We start from the raw sequence: 15,983 nt of genomic DNA on the forward strand, positions 1-15,983 counted from the left end.
AGGAAATTTAAATAAGGACACCGATCTGTTTTGTACGTGATCGCATCCAGGTAGTACGCATTTCCGTGACGAAGACATAGCTAACTAGCAAACTGTAAGCTGTAGTTACTAATAATACTGACAGTAACTCGCGATTGAGCGGCAAACTGATGCGAATGTGCTCTATTTATATTGTTAGGGGAGCGGCCAGCCTCAGGGGCTCCAGTGCGTCATCAGGTAGGGGCGGGGCCAGGAGCTCAGGCACTCCAGTGCGTCATCGAGTACCCTTTTAGCCCCGCCCAAAAAATCCGTAAAATATCAATGGTGAAAAATTGTTTAACGGTCTAACTCCACAATTCAGTACTTCACAGTTCACAGTCTTTGTAATGTGTTTTAGCAATACATTTCTAACATTTATAATGTGTTTAGATTTTTTTTTTTAAATTGCCTTTACAGGGACTTTAATTCTCACTTCAACAGTTCTGAGTTTATTATCCACCCCAGGGAATACTTGCGAGTTCACGAGTCTGAAGGCCAGGCAAATAGAACTTGATAAACCGCTTCCAAAAGTGATCTGCTAGGACTTGGCTATGACGCCAACGACGTCGACTCAATATTTCACTCGAGGAACGGACGAATCAGGCCGCCCCATAAGGAGCGTATTAGGAGTTATAGGAATTGGATCAGAGGCATTCGAGGAGGTATACCCCAGAGGTTTAGAATTTAAGATCCCTTCGATCTCAATGAGTGTAGTGAGAAGAGTTTCCTCGGGTATAGGCTGAGTTCCCAGAGTGACCTGTAGAGCTTGTTTCAGGGAACGAATCTCGCTTTCCCAACACCCATCGAAGTGTGGAGCATGAGGTGGGTTGAAACGGAAGATAATCTGCTGACTGGCAAGCTGTTCCTGAAGCTCTGGAACTAGTTCGCCAAATGCCTGTCGTAGCTCCCTTTCCCCTCCTTTAAAATTTGTACCTTGATCACATAAAACTTCCAAAGGCTTCCCACGTCGGGCTATAAGACGCCTGAGAGCCATAAGGAAGGAGTCTGTATCAAGTCTTGGAAGGAGGTCGATGTACACCGCACAAGTAGTCATGCACTTGAACAAGATACCCCAGCGTTTCTCATTCCTGCGTCCAATTTTCACTATGTATGGCCCGAAACAGTCAATACCAGTAGAATAAAATGCGGGTTTGAAGAGACGTAGTCTGGCTGGAGGCAGATCTGCCATTCTGGGTATCTGTGGGTTTTTACTAGAAGCTTGTGACACTCTAAACAATCCTTGCGCTGATAACGTCGGATTGCTTCCCTACCCCGAAGGATCCAGTATTTCCTATGCATTTCTGCCAGTACTCTCTCAGGTCCTGGGTGAAGCAGCTTTGTATCATAGTCCTTAATGAGAAGGTTAGTGACAGGATGATGGGAATCCAGCACAATAGGATGCATCAACTCAGGCTCAATTTCTTCACAGCAGCGAAGACAACCTCCTACCCTAAGGAGGTGGCTTACACAGTCAAGTTCGGGAGCAAGGCTAAGGAGCCGACTGTTGCTATTCAGTTGTTTCCCCGCTGTAAGTTGTGCCATATCAGAGGGAAAGCTTTCCCATTGGGCTTGCTAAAGGATGGCCATCTCAGCCTGTTGAAAATCTTCAGCTGATAGATTGGCCCCATCCTCCCTGAGAGATTCTGCGATGGCTGTCAGTAATTCTTGACAGATGTCAAGACAGAATCTAGTTCTATCTAGTAGACAGTTCTACCACAGAATGTAGAGTTTCTCAGTTCATCACTGTCAATAAAAGAGGATTGGGGTGTAACCTGCCACTGATCAGTTGAAAGATGAAGGAATGGGGGCCCTGTATTCCAATGACTTTGTGGCCCTAGATCTGCCAGCCTTTTCCCTCGGGTGATATCATCTGCTGGGTTGCTATCTGAAGCCACATAGCGCCATTCACAGTGGCTGGTAAGGTCCTGAATCTCTGTCACCCTTATACCAACAAAAACCTTGAATCGACAGGATTCGGATCTAATCCAGGTCAAAACAGTGGTGGCATCAGTCCAAATGAAAACTTGTCGAATAGGCAAAGTCAATTCCTTCTGAAGGGTCTTAGCCAACTGCCCACTGGTCAGGGCTGCACATAGTTCTAGACGAGGTATTGACAGCCGTTTCTTAGGAGCCACTCTTGATCTGGCCACTATGAATGTGATCTCCACTTCTCCCTGCCGGTCTTCTGTTCGAAGATAAGTGACCGACCCATAAGCTGACTCAGACGCGTTACAGAAGATATGGATATCTCGGTGGCTGAAAAGATCATCTTTCGGTGCAGTACAATAGCATCTGGGTAAGGCTATCTTTTGTAGGTCACTAAGCTCTTCTGTCCATCTGTTCCAAGCATTCATCAAATCTTCTGGTAACCTGGGATCATCCCAATCTCTCCTTTTGTCCCATAGTCGCTGCACAATCACCTTGGCGCGTGTGGTGAACGGGACGATGTAGCCAAGAGGATCATATTGACTGGCAAGCACCTTATATATATTGCGCATAGTAACTTCTTGGCACTTTACAAAACGGAACTTATAGGACAAAGCATCAGTTTGACAATTCCACTGCAATCCAAGCACTGATTCATGGTTTGAGGCATTACCCTTGACAATCAATTGCTCAGCACTGTCCAATCTGGATGCTGCTGGTAAGTGACTGATGGTGGAAGGCGCATTACTGGCCCATTGCCTGAGTTCAAATCCTCCGTCTGCCAAGGTACTCTGCAACTGGGCTACCATGAGCTTTGCTTCATCTACAGAGGGCAGACTTTGGAGGTAATTGTCTACATAAAATGCCTTTAGTACAGCATCATGTATCTTTTCACCAGGCTGACTATTTACCAAGATATGCTTCTGCAAGGCAAAGATGGCGCAACATGGGCAACTAGTGGTCCCAAAGGGGAGAACTTGCCATTCCAAAACTCTGGGCTGAACTTCTCTTTCTTGATCTCTCCATAAGAAACGGAGAAGGGGTCGATCCTCAGGAAGGAGTCTTATTTGGTGGAACATTCCTTTAATGTCGCTACTATTAGCGATAGAATGTTCTCTGAATCTTAGTAGCACAGCCAGTAAGGAGGAAGTCAGTGTAGGTCCTGGAAGTAACAGTTCATTGAGGTTGTTTCCTTGAAACTGGAATGAACAGTTGAAAACTACTCTGTTTACCATTATGTTCAACAATATGGTGTGGGATATACCAACTTACTGGAGTGTCTTCAGCTCCTGATTGCAGTTCAGCAATGTAACCTTCTTGCTCCAGTCGTTTAATCTCAGCCTGGTAGATAGCTGCTTGATCAGGAGACTTACTGAGGCGACGCTCTAGGCTTCTTAGATGAGGCATTACCGCTGCTTTGGGTGCATGAAGAGAGGGCATATTTTTAACTCTGATCAGTGGGGTAGCATATCACAGAATCCCATCGACTTGAACTCTGACAGTTTTTTGTTCCAGTAGTTTTAGTGACTGCTGGTCGAGTACGGATCTAGTACTTGTCTTCTCATCCCTCCAAGGAAGGACATCCTGACATTGCCAGAGTCGTTCAACTTGTTCGTGCAGAGTAACAGAAGGTGACAAACTTGTGAACAGACATTGTTGCTTTGTGAGACTGTGTTGCAGAGCCTAAACTGGTCCTTGCAGAGTCCACCCAAAGAGAGTTCTAATCGCTGCAGGACCTCCTGGTGGGCCCAAGCAAACTGGTTCGACTGCAGTAATTAAATGAGGGTAGTCTGATCCAATGAGCAAAACTGGATGGACCAGTTTTAATCTCTTGGAGGGGAAGTCCATTAAGGTGACGGTACCTTTTCCGTAAAGCCTTAACAGGATGACAGTACACTCCAAGCCCCAGCTCTGGTGCTGTAAAAGCTCCACTGATTGGATATATCTTGTCTGGCAGACAGGCTGGTGAAAGGTTGAAGGATACAGCCGCCCCATGTAGGACCTTTAACTCTTGTCTGACTGTGCGCAGGGGCAGATCCTCCGGTTTACCCTTCAATTTCAGCTGGCTAGCCGCAGTGTGTAGTAAAATGCTCCTTTCAGATTCATCATCAAGAATGGCGTAAGCTTTCATGGATCGATCTCCATTTCTCAGAATAACTTTACATATTTTCAACAGTACCTTCCGACTTCCTGGGGGCTTGTCAATGAATAATACATCGTTGGCGGCCTCCCCCCTGATAGGGCTATCTCTCCTTCTACTGTTCTCTCCCTGCTCCGCACATTAACTTCATGAAGAACAAGTAAGTGACGCCCATTACATGTCTTGCAGCGTATCTTAAGATTACACTCTGTTGATCTATGTCAACTCGAGTCCACAGCGCCAGCATCTGTTGTGGCACTTAATCCAATCTTGCTTCCGAAATTTGGAGAGTTCAGAGAAATTGGCGCAGTTATTCAAAGAATGTTTGTTATTATCACAGTAAGGGCAGTAAGGTTTTGCCATGGTGGTCTTAACTGTGACAGATGATGGAGATGCTGAAGGGTATTTCTCAGTGCCAAGTTAGCCGATAAAGAAACTATGAAAGATTCTGGTAATACTAATATGTTGTTGTTATCGACATATAATGTACCCAGTCATTTCGATCTTCAAAGTACCAGGTTATAAAGACCAAATATGTCACACATACGATTCTGTTTTCTCATAGTATGCGAGTCATGTCTCAAACATTAACCCATTGGAGTTTACAAGGACACACAGACCAAACTACATAAAGGAAAATCATGAGATGGAACATTAGATACATGTTAATACAGCTATCACATGGTTATATATATATCTAGAATATATAGGATTAAAAAAGGTTCATTTCTTCTCAGAATTAGTCAAGTTACAGATTTCAATGAAGGCATGTCTGTTTATGTGTGTGCGTTTTTTTTAGTGAGCTTCCTGGCCGCCTGGCCTGGCTCGGAGGAGAAACTCATCTCTTTGAGGCTCGACCCCTGGCTGTGAGTTTGTGTGTGTTTGTGTGTGTGTCATGTGAGCCTGACCAGATACTCTACATGGCCATACTGCTTATTGAGGGCACCCATGGTTTTGGTATAAGGATGACGTGAACTGCTGTAAGATTCAGCAATTAGCTGAGCTTCTTCAAGCTTGAGATGTTCTAGCAGAATATGGAATTTGAAGTGCTCTGTGGAATCAACTGGCAGAATGTTTTCCAAAGCAATTTTAAGCCGTGCAAACTCTCTGGGGTTTGGGTGAATCAGGTCAGGAATCGTAGGAGTAGGTCCACGATATACTCTTTCTTGGTTAACCGATAAACCTGGAGAGTGGTTGTGTTTACTACTCCTAGATGATAACTTGTCCCGTGGCCTGATGAGAAGTTGTGGAGATGGTGATCTGACACGACTTCTTGGAACCATGTTGACCTTAGGTCTTCCATCTTGACTCCTACTAATCTGTCTGACAATCGGTGGACTGTTGTTTACCTTCTGGTGCCTGGGTGATTGCCTGGGTGAGCGCAGGCGTAGGTTTCTCATGCCATCATCGACAGAAGAGGAATAACTTTCTTGACTACTTGAGTCCTCTGAGCTTTCCGGACTTTCCGTGGTTCTACGATCTTGTAATCCTTCATGAGATGCCTGGGCATTTTTTTGCATTTGATACCGGTTCATTTACTCTGGACCTTCGTGGGGCTGGTACTGGTCTAGCACGGTCTCGGGTCTTTGACGGACCAGATACAGGAAGTGGAGATAATATCTGAGGAAATTGTGACTGCTGATTTCGCCAACTTAGCAATTATTTCACCTCTTCTTCCAATTGAGACATCTGTGACATGAACTTAGTGTTGGCCTGCTTAAGATCATCTCTTTCCTCATTCAGCTGCTGAACCGTGACAATCAGGTCTCGGTTGAGTTTTCTGAAATCAGCATTCTCATCCCGCAGGGTTTCCATTTGCTGGTCCCACTGATCCGTTACATACCACCGTTCTGGACTGTGATAATCACTACGATGTGCTGGTGCCTGTAGGGTGTCCATCCTGACATCCTTGTCGACAGATGCAGCACAAGAAGATTTGTGAGCAACATGACATCATGACTTTGCGTAAACATACACGCCACTTTCAAGTCAAGTGGCGTGTTATCTATACGCATTTTGAGCTATCCGTGTGTATGTCCACGCCGAAACGAACCGTTATCTTTTGCGTGTATGTCTACGCCGTTAAATGTCCGAGTGATTCCGCGTGTATGTACATGCCGTTAAATGTCCGAGCGAAACGAAGCAAAATGTAGATCTACATCTGGGGAGCGATATTTTTTTTTCCTAGGATGGTAGGGGAAGACTCATAAATGGTATTAACCCCAGTGACGGGTAGGTTTAGGGACGGGGTTGGGGTAGGTCATATATTTATATATATACAGTAATATAACGTTAAGTCAACGGCGTTGATAAACACGCTGAAAAGCGATTATGCGTGTTGATAGCACGCCAAAAATGGAAATACGAATTGGCGTGTCATACATACGCCATTTCATGAGATCAGTCTGTTGTGAGAATAGTTGGGTGGTGGTGATATGGATCTATGTAGGTTATAACCAGTCAAATCATAATCCTGCAAATGTGCTGGAAAAGACGATTGCCTCCTGGGCCGCACAACAGGGACTTCAGCTGATAGCTGCTCCTCCATAACTGTGGAAAACTCTGGCTCACAAATCACAAATTAAGTCGCAACGTCATTGCAACTTTCAAGGCCTAGAAAGTGAGGAAAGACATTGTTAAAATAGTCCATGTGACTACAGTGGTTCAACCTTAATGTTATGAAGCGATGAGAATACTTTTGTGTGCAAAAAAGCAAACAAAAATAATTACTTTATTCAACAATTTCTTCTCTTCCGTGTCAGTCTCCTACGCTGATCACATAGTAAACAGCGCATCCAGGTTCTACATCAAACGCTGCACTGTTTATGTAGAAAACGTACTCGGTTACTAACGTAACCTCGGTTCTCTCTAGAGAGGGAACGAGTACTGCGTAATATCTTACGCTATGGGGAAAACCTCTTTTCCACGAGATATTGAAGCCAAAAATTATCCTTAATTTTGAATTAATGTAAAACGCTGTGCAGCAGCATGCAGACATAGGCAGGACGGCTCGCGCGCCTATTGGCTGCCCTGCTGCAATAGCAGCAGCCTATCGAGAGAGGCGCTGCGTGACACCATATCCAATGGGGGCATTTCGCGCCCATTTCGTCACGTCCCGCCAGAAAGGGCGTGGTCTCGCCCTATAAATATAGCTCGATAAGGCTGGTACACTGGTTTTCATCGCCGAAGCGAACCAGAGCTGTGTATGCACGGCAAGATACGCAGTACTCGTTCCCTCTCTAGAGAGAACCGAGGTTACGTTAGTAACCGAGTACGTTCTCTTACGAGAGTATCTCTCGTACTGCGTAATATCTTACGCTATGGGGAAGACCATGCAAGACGCCGTGCGTACTGGGATCCGACACTAAAGTCCCAAGGGCAGTAGCCCGGGGCTCATGTAGTGCATAATCACCATAGACTCACAGAGAGTCGGAGAAGAGAGGCTGCAAGCATCATTCCCCATGAAATAGCATCCTACAGGAGCTAGTTATGTTAACAGTGTTTCACACAGACAGGGTGAACGTGTTCAGCCTGAACTGGGTAACAGTACGGGTTATTCAACACCCATGGAGCTGTTTTATCGCTCAGTGAGCGATGCACAAGCAAAACTCAGCATCTGGGCCGGTACAGCGGGGCAGATAGCACTGAATTCTATACCGACAGAAGCTTGGCTTGTAAGGCGGGAACCTCTAGGTTATAAAACCTTATAAATGTAGACGGCAAGGCCCAGCCCGCGGCCGTACAGATATCTTGCAAGGTAACCCCACTATACCACGCCCACGACGAGGCCACGCCTCTCGTGGAGTGCGCTCTGACACCCAAAGGACACTGCAGGCCCTTAGAAGTGTAAGCCAGTGCTATGGCGTCGACTATCCATCTGGATAGGCTCTGTTTTGATGCGGCCAGTCCCTTGGAGCGTCCGCCAAACAAAACGAAGAGCTGCTCGGTCTGTCTGAGGACAGACGAGCGGGACACATAAGCTCTCAGTGCCCTGACAAGGCAAAGGAGACTCGCATCCTCCTCCTCCTCATGAACCGAGAGAGCGCACAGGGAAATAACCTGGGCCCTGAACGGTGTGTTGAGGGATTTGGGCACGTACCCGTGCCTTGGTTTGAGTATGACTTTTGAGTCATTAGGCCCAAACTCCATACATGACACGCTTACTGAAAGCGCTTGTAAGTCCCCTATGCGCTTCACTGAAGTGAGAGCCAAAAGAAACACCGTTTTGAAAGACAGATGCTTCATGTCTGACAAATGAATTGGCTCGAACGGGGCACCTTTCATGGCTTCCAAAACCGTAGAAAGGTCCCACACCGGGACTGAAGGAGGTCTAGGAGGGTTCAGCCTCCGAGCTCCCTTAAGGAATCGCACGACCAGGTCGTTTTTCCCCAGTGACTGGCCAGACACAGGTTTTGCAAACGTTGCTATGGCCGCCACGTACACTTTGAGCGTGGATGGGGTCCTGCCCTTATCCAGCAGCTCTTGAAGGAAGGAGAGTACTTCCGTGACCCCGCAGTCTACGGGTGAAAAGCCCTGAGCTTGACACCAGGCAGAGAACACAGACCACTTCGAGGAGTAGAGCCGTCTAGTAGACGGGGCTCTCGCCTGCGTGATCTTGTTTAACACTCCCTCCAGGAGGTTAGCAGGTACCCGTTGATGGCCCATGCATGTAGGGACCATAGTTGCGGGCGAGGATGCCAAATCGAGCCCTTGGCCTGAGAGAGGTCTTTCCTCAACGGTATTGGCCACGGGGCAGTGCTGGTCAGCCGCATCAGGACTGGGAACCAAGTCTGGTTTGTCCAGAGCGGAGCCACAAGCAGCACTGGGCATCCGTTTTCCCTGATTCGTTCCAGCACTTGAGGTAGGAGCGAGACGGGGGGGGAAAGCATAGAGGGGACAGCGGGGCCAGACGTGGGCCAGCGCGTCCTTGCTCTTGGAGAAATATTTCGGACAGTGAGCGTTTTCGTGGGACGCGAACAGGTCCACCTGCGCTCTGCCGAACGTTTTCCACAGCAGTTGGATCGTCTTGCAGGTGCAGCGACCATTCCCCTGCTGGGACATTGTTTCTGGACAGTCTGTCTGGTCCCACATTCTGGTGACCAGGCACATGTGCTGCTCTCAGCGAGAGCAGGTTGTGCTGAGCCCAGACCAGAAGGCGTTCCGTCAACCTGTAAAGGTTTCGGGACCTGACGCCGCCCTGGCGATTTATGTGTGCCACCACTGACATGTTGTTCGACCGGACCAGGACGTGGTGACCTTTTATCTGGGGACAGAAGCACCGTAGCGCTTTGTCAACTGCTATCATTTCCAAGCAGTTTATGTGAAGGAGCCTTTCCTGTTCTGACCACAGGCCAGCGAACGGTCTGCCCTTGAGCAGCGCTCCTCATCCCGAGGTGGAGGCGTCCGTAGACACCACCTGCACACTCGAGGCGGTCCCCAGACTCACACCTGACTGACACCAGTCGGTTACTTTCCAAGGTTTCAGAGCTGAAAACGCACTTTAGATCGACCCTGAGGCGAAACAGACCAGCGGTCCGTGCCCAGGGCGGAACTCGCGCTTTCAGCCACATCTGCAGTGGGCGAATGTGAAGCAGGCCCAGCTGGAGCACAGAGGCTGCTGAGGCCATCAGGCCCAGCATTTTCTGAAACCTTTTGAGCGGGACTATAGAGCCGTGGCGGAAGGATTTCGCGACGTGCTGAATGTCTAGTCCGCGCTCCGATGACAGGCGTGCTGTCATGGATCGCGAGTCCAGCACTGTACCCAGAAAGAAATTTTCTGACTGGGGGACAGTGAGCTCTTCGCCCGATTGACTGTGAGGCCCAGATTCTCGAGGTGCTCGAGTAATGTGGCCCTGTGTTCTATGAGCTCTGAGTGAGATCGAGCTAGAATCAGCCAATCGTCCAAGTAGTTCAAAACTCGCATGCCCCGGAGTCTCAGGGGTGCGAGAACCGCGTCCATGCACTTCGTGAATGTACGGGGTGCTAGGGACAGGCCGAACGGCAGGACTGTGTATTGATATGCCTGGCCCTCAAAGGCGAATCTCAAGAATCACCTGTGATGGGACGCTATTTGTATCTGGAAATAGGCGTCTTTCAGATCTATTGACATAAACCAGTCCTCTTGGCAAACTTGCGCGAGGATTTTTCCTGGTTGTAAGCATTCTGAACTGGTGCTTCACAAGCGCTCTGTTCAGCTGTCGCAGATCTAAAATGGGTCTGAGACCTCCATCTTTTTTCGGTACCAGAAAATATCTGCTGTGTAGGCCCCCTTCGCTCTGAGCTTGAGATAAAGGTTCTATAGCACCTTTGCTCAGTAGTTTCGCTATCTCGGCTCGAAGTAGATGAGATACTTCGTTTTTCACCGTCGTCTCGACGCGCGCCGTATAACGGCGGGGACGTCGAGCGAACTGTAGCGAATAGCCTCTTTTTATAGTGTTCAGCACCCATTCTGATACCCCAGGAAGCTGTGCCCACACTTTCGCGTGAATAGCTAGGGGTAGAATGAGATCTGGGCTCTGGGCGTGACATAGTGACGGCAAGGGAGCTCCGGCGTGCTGTAACGCAGACACTGTGTTTACAGTGTGTGAGGCGGGGGGCGCGCCGATCGCGGCGGGCAGCCTGGCCGCGCTCAAAACCCTTATAGCAGTTTGCTGAGGGAGAGAGAGCGGGGCGAGCCCCGTGGGGCTTAACATGTCTGTGAGTGAATGTGGGCGCAGGACAGCGGGCACATTTACTGCACTGAAAAACACCGTCGGCCTGAGCTGACTGAATGCGTGTTGGTTTCTTTTTTACAGAACCCGTGGGACATGTGGTGTGTAGTGTTTGTGGGCACTGAGACGTAGGCACATTCACTACATTTAGTGCACAATCGACATGAGGCGATTTTGTTTGTGCGAGCCCTGCATTTTTGCGGGCTGTGTTTGTGTGTAGAAATGAGCACTGGGTTGTGGGCATTTTTATTACACTCATAACACCATCGGCTGTGGCCGGAATACCAGAAAATACACTGTTTATGTGATTTATCTGGGTCGCCGTGGGAACAGCATTTGTGTGCAGGCAAGCGGGCGTGGTACTGGCTTGCTTACTGCAAAATACACTGGAACAGTCACATTTTCTGGAACTGAACGAGCGAAAATTTCAGTGGAAGTCTGGCCGCGGCGAGACTGAAACACCGTCGATTTCCTAGGAGGCTAGGAAGACTTGTGTTGGTTTCGTTTTACAGAAACCGTGGTAGTGTTTGTGGGCACTGGGTTGTGGGCACATTCACTACATTTAATGCACAATTGACATGCGTCGATTTCATTTGTGCGAGCCCTGTACCGTGGCGGGCTGTGTTTGTGTGTAGAAATGAACACTGGGCTGTGAGCATTTTATTACACTTATAACACCATCGGCTGTGGCCGGAAAACCAGAAATACAATGATTACATGATTTTTCTGGGTCGCCGTGGAAAGGGCCTTTATGTGCAGGCAAGCGGGCCGTGGTACCGGCTTGTTTACTGCAAAATACACTGGAACAGTCGCATTTTCTGGAACTGAACGAGCGAAAAGTTTCGGTGGAAGTCTGGCCGCGGCGAGACTGAAACACCGGCATTTTCCTAGGAGGCTAGGAAGACTTGTGTTGGTTTCGTTTTACAGAAACCAGAAAATACAATGATTACATGATTTTTCTGGGTCGCCGTGGAAACGGCCTTTATGTGCAGGCAAGCGGGCCGTGGTACCGGCTTGTTTACTGCAAAATACACTGGAACAGTCGCATTTTCTGGAACTGAACGAGCGAAAAGTTTCGGTGGAAGTCTGGCCGCGGCGAGACTAAATTTTTATCTGCTGCCGGGATCGAACACGGGTCTCTCGCGCGAAGGCTTCGGGTTCCGCCACTGAGCCACAGGGAGAACTACATTTGCGCAAGCAGATAAGAGAGTGTCATCACAGTTTTGTGTGTGTCGGCGTTTGTATGCAGGTGTGCGTGTTATACAACAGGCTCATTGCTGCAATAATGACATTTTCAGCCGCTCAAACTAGGAGCTGAGAAATGTTTGAGAAATGGAGATTAGTCCGGGCTCGGCGGGACTAAAACACACTCTTTTCTCATTTGCCGGTGACGCACGCCCATGGGGGGCGGGGTAGATTTCTTATAACGCAAAGAAAGCTAGCCGCGGTTTAGGGCTCGCGGTCTTGATGCTGGCCCGTTTCCCTGACGACTCGCGGACAGAAGGGGGAGGTCCACAGAGCTCGCCCAGTCCTCACTGTCCGACGCCAGGATAGAGCAGTAGGTCTCCTCTACAGATGCAGCTATCTCGTCGTCATTAATGGCGGAAGCGGCGGCGCGCGGCGGCCGTTATCCATCAGTGAGCGACTCGAGTGAAGCTGGCGGGCGAACCGGCGAGCTTTCACGGGCTGGAGAAGGCTCGGGGACCCGCTGAGTACGGCGCTTTTTTACGGCGCGGCACTGCAGCGGGTGGAAGTGCAGTCTCGCTGAAGGATGCCAGGCGAGTCCTCAGAGTCACCGTAGGCAATCGCTCGCAGTGAGGGCAGCCGCCGTCGGCGAGCGCGAGAGCTGCATGATCCTCTCACAGGCAGGAAACGCATCACATGGCGGTCCCCATCGCTGAGTGTGGCTCGGCACGAGCCACAGGAGGATGGCATCTTTAAAAAGACGCGGCTCTTTGAGATGATAGACGTGTGAGTCGCGGGGCGAGCACACACACAAACACATACACACAGAGCAGAGTAAAGGATATATAGTACGCCGGAAAGCGCAGCAGGTACGGCAGTTGAAGGCGGCGAGGCCAGCGACTCCAGAAGCTCGTCCCGCTGAAAGGCTTGCGTCGACGGCGCGCCTTCTCACTCCGGATCCAGCGATGCGAGAGGCTTCGCTGAAGAGATGAAAATCAGTGTACCAGCCTTATCGAGCTATATTTATAGGGCGAGACCACGCCCTTTCTGGCGGGACGTGACGAAATGGGCGCGAAATGCCCCCATTGGATATGGTGTCACGCAGCGCCTCTCTCGATAGGCTGCTGCTGTTGCAGCAGGGCAGCCAATAGGCGCGCGAGCCGTCCTGCCTATGTCTGCATGCTGCTGCACAGCGTTTTACATTAATTCAAAATTAAGGATAATTTTTGGCTTCAATATCTCGTGGAAAAGAGGTTTTCCCCATAGCGTAAGATATTACGCAGTACGAGAGATACTCTCGTAAGAGAACTGTGGTTTTCAATCAGTTTGGGTTTGCCAGTGGGGGACTAGTTCACCACAGATGTCCGGTTAGAGACATGAAGAAGCATCAGAAAGTTCTCTTTATAGCTTTATTTTCTCCACAACAATTCCATAAAGCTCCAATCAAGGTTTAGCACATAAGTGCGGATGAGTACAGTCAAGATGCCATGAGTATGGGTGTGTGTGGTCTAAAACAAAGCATATAATATATATCAATATAACATAAAAGAAACGATTCAATAACAAGATAAATACATACGAGATGTAGCAGAAATGCTTCCATGAAACATAATCAACATCATGTGAATACGTGAACACAAAATCAAATCCCTACTTCTATGTGAAGTATCCTTAAACAAGGAGTAGACAAATAGTATCAAACAAACAAATGCATTTCATCAAACAGTTAACATAAGTTGAAATACATAAACCTACTTACTTGTACAATATACGCACACCTCAATGGCAAGAAAGCACAGAGTCTGTTTGCTATGCAAAGCTATTAACTACAAATGCTAATCAATGCCACCTGCTGGAGATGGGCAGAGCCTAGTGTCTTTACGTTGCTGCTTTGACAGCATGCTCTGACATTGGCTGATTGCCAGAGCAAGTCTCACAGACTCAAATACAAATACAATGGGCCTTTTTAACAGTTTACTATGTAAACCTTTCTGGGCCTTGAAAGTTGCAATGACGTTGCAACATAATTTGTGTTCCGAAGATGAACGAAGGTCTTACGGGTTTGGAACGACATGAGGGTGAGTAATTTACGACATACATTTTTTAATTTTTGGGTAAACTAACCCAGTGACGTGTGATCAAAAATCACAATGTCACCTGTGACGTGAGTATCAATCATTACATCAATTGGCGTCCCTGGGTGGGCGAAAGTAAAATCATTACAGTCTATGCTACATACGAATAGTTGCGTATGTCTGGGAAACTCATGAATATTACTTACTGTATACTTACTTTGCCCATGGAAACCAAAAATCTCGTAACACCTTTCTGTCAATTTTTTTTCTTCCAAATTAAGCTGGTTGAAAAACATGGGATGATGCGAATAATTTCGGCCCACCCACACTTTTGAATGCCCACCCATCATCCACTTTCTGCATCCGCCTAGCCTGGATGCCAGCCGAACTTAGCCCCGCCCACAACATTTTAGGATGGGAAGTTCGGTCTGGACTTGATCCGTTGTGAAGCAAGTATGCCCGAACCAAAGCTGTTCAGACCAATCAAATAGTCAGGGCGGGCTTTATACGATGATGGACAGATGATCAACCGTAACATAATCATCCACGTCACCAAAGAGCGCTTGGGTTGAATTCGTTTACAACAAAGAATGGCTGCCACTGGAGAATTTAGATGTGTAGATTCAGCCATCGTGTCTGTTATAGAAGATGTAGGCAGCGCATTCATTTTAAAAGAGGAACAAAGAACCGCGATCAAGGCATTTGTCGATTGGAAAGATGTTTTTGCTGTCCTTCCTACGGGATTCTGTCTATCCAATTGAGTGCAGAGGCATTTTATTTCCTGGTTCAGTAGAAACACGCCCCATAATCACAGCCCAATGGAGCAGTATCAGACTCACATTCTGACTAGAAACTGAGTATGACGACGTCAGGCTAGCATCCGCCACTGCTAATGATACAAAATAATTTCTTCACTCTAATCTCAGATCAGCTCCAATATCCATAATTTGGCTGTATATATATATATATATATATATATATATATGCTGGACCAACAGCATATTGGTGTTCATAATGTTATGGCTCATTGCTAACTCCATTTGGGGACATCTAAGAATGTCCTTATTTGTACTGAACAGTAATGAAGAAGCAATGAATGTCAATGTAAGTAATTTGTATACAAACCATCTATGGAATGTTCTCGTTCAGATAGCTAAGTGAACGTGTGTGTGTGTGTGTGTGTGTTATTGGGACAAAATGTCACATTTTTGGTCCCCATGAGAAAAACAGCTTTTAAATCAAACTAAATGCTGTTTTTTGATAGCATTACCTACAGTTAACTATTAAATGTAAGACGCGATTTATTATTAATGAAAGTTAATTTTAAGTGGTTTTAATTTTAATTATGTGCTTTGAGAAATTAAGAATTTCTTTTAAATACTGTTTTTGGATTTTCTGTGGTTTTCTGTTTAGAGGTATGTTTAGGGTTAGGGGATAGAATATATACAGTTTGTACTGTATAAAAATCCTTACGTCTATGTATGGAATGTCCCCATAAAACATGAAAACCCAACATGTGTGTGTGTAATGACACTTGTTCAGTTGAGTCTTCAGCAACATAATAGCAGCACAGGTTTTGTTTACTGTTCTAATACAGCAGGAGTCTTGTTTCAGTCATACACCCAACCCTTCATTCAGGCCTGGGCAATGACTGCCTAATATATACATACAGGTTTTGTTATGTGTGTTTTGATTTAGAGATGGCAGATTGGCATCTCTACATTTAAAACATCGATCCATTGTGTTATTAGTCCAATTTAATACAGATTATAATAAATACATATGCAAAAATCCTTGGTTAATTAAAAATAGTCAACTACTGAACAGATTCTCATCCATTCTTACATTTCCTGTGGTTGTTTTTGTTCTGTTTTTAGGTTGTACGAAATGACACCAGTGTGATGACTGATTAGATAAGAACATCCAGGT

This window comes from Rhinichthys klamathensis, unplaced genomic scaffold (genome assembly GCF_029890125.1).
Source record: "Rhinichthys klamathensis goyatoka isolate OS25496 unplaced genomic scaffold, OSU_Roscu_1.1 h1tg000036l_1, whole genome shotgun sequence".
Taxonomy (NCBI): Eukaryota; Metazoa; Chordata; class Actinopteri; order Cypriniformes; family Leuciscidae; genus Rhinichthys; species Rhinichthys klamathensis.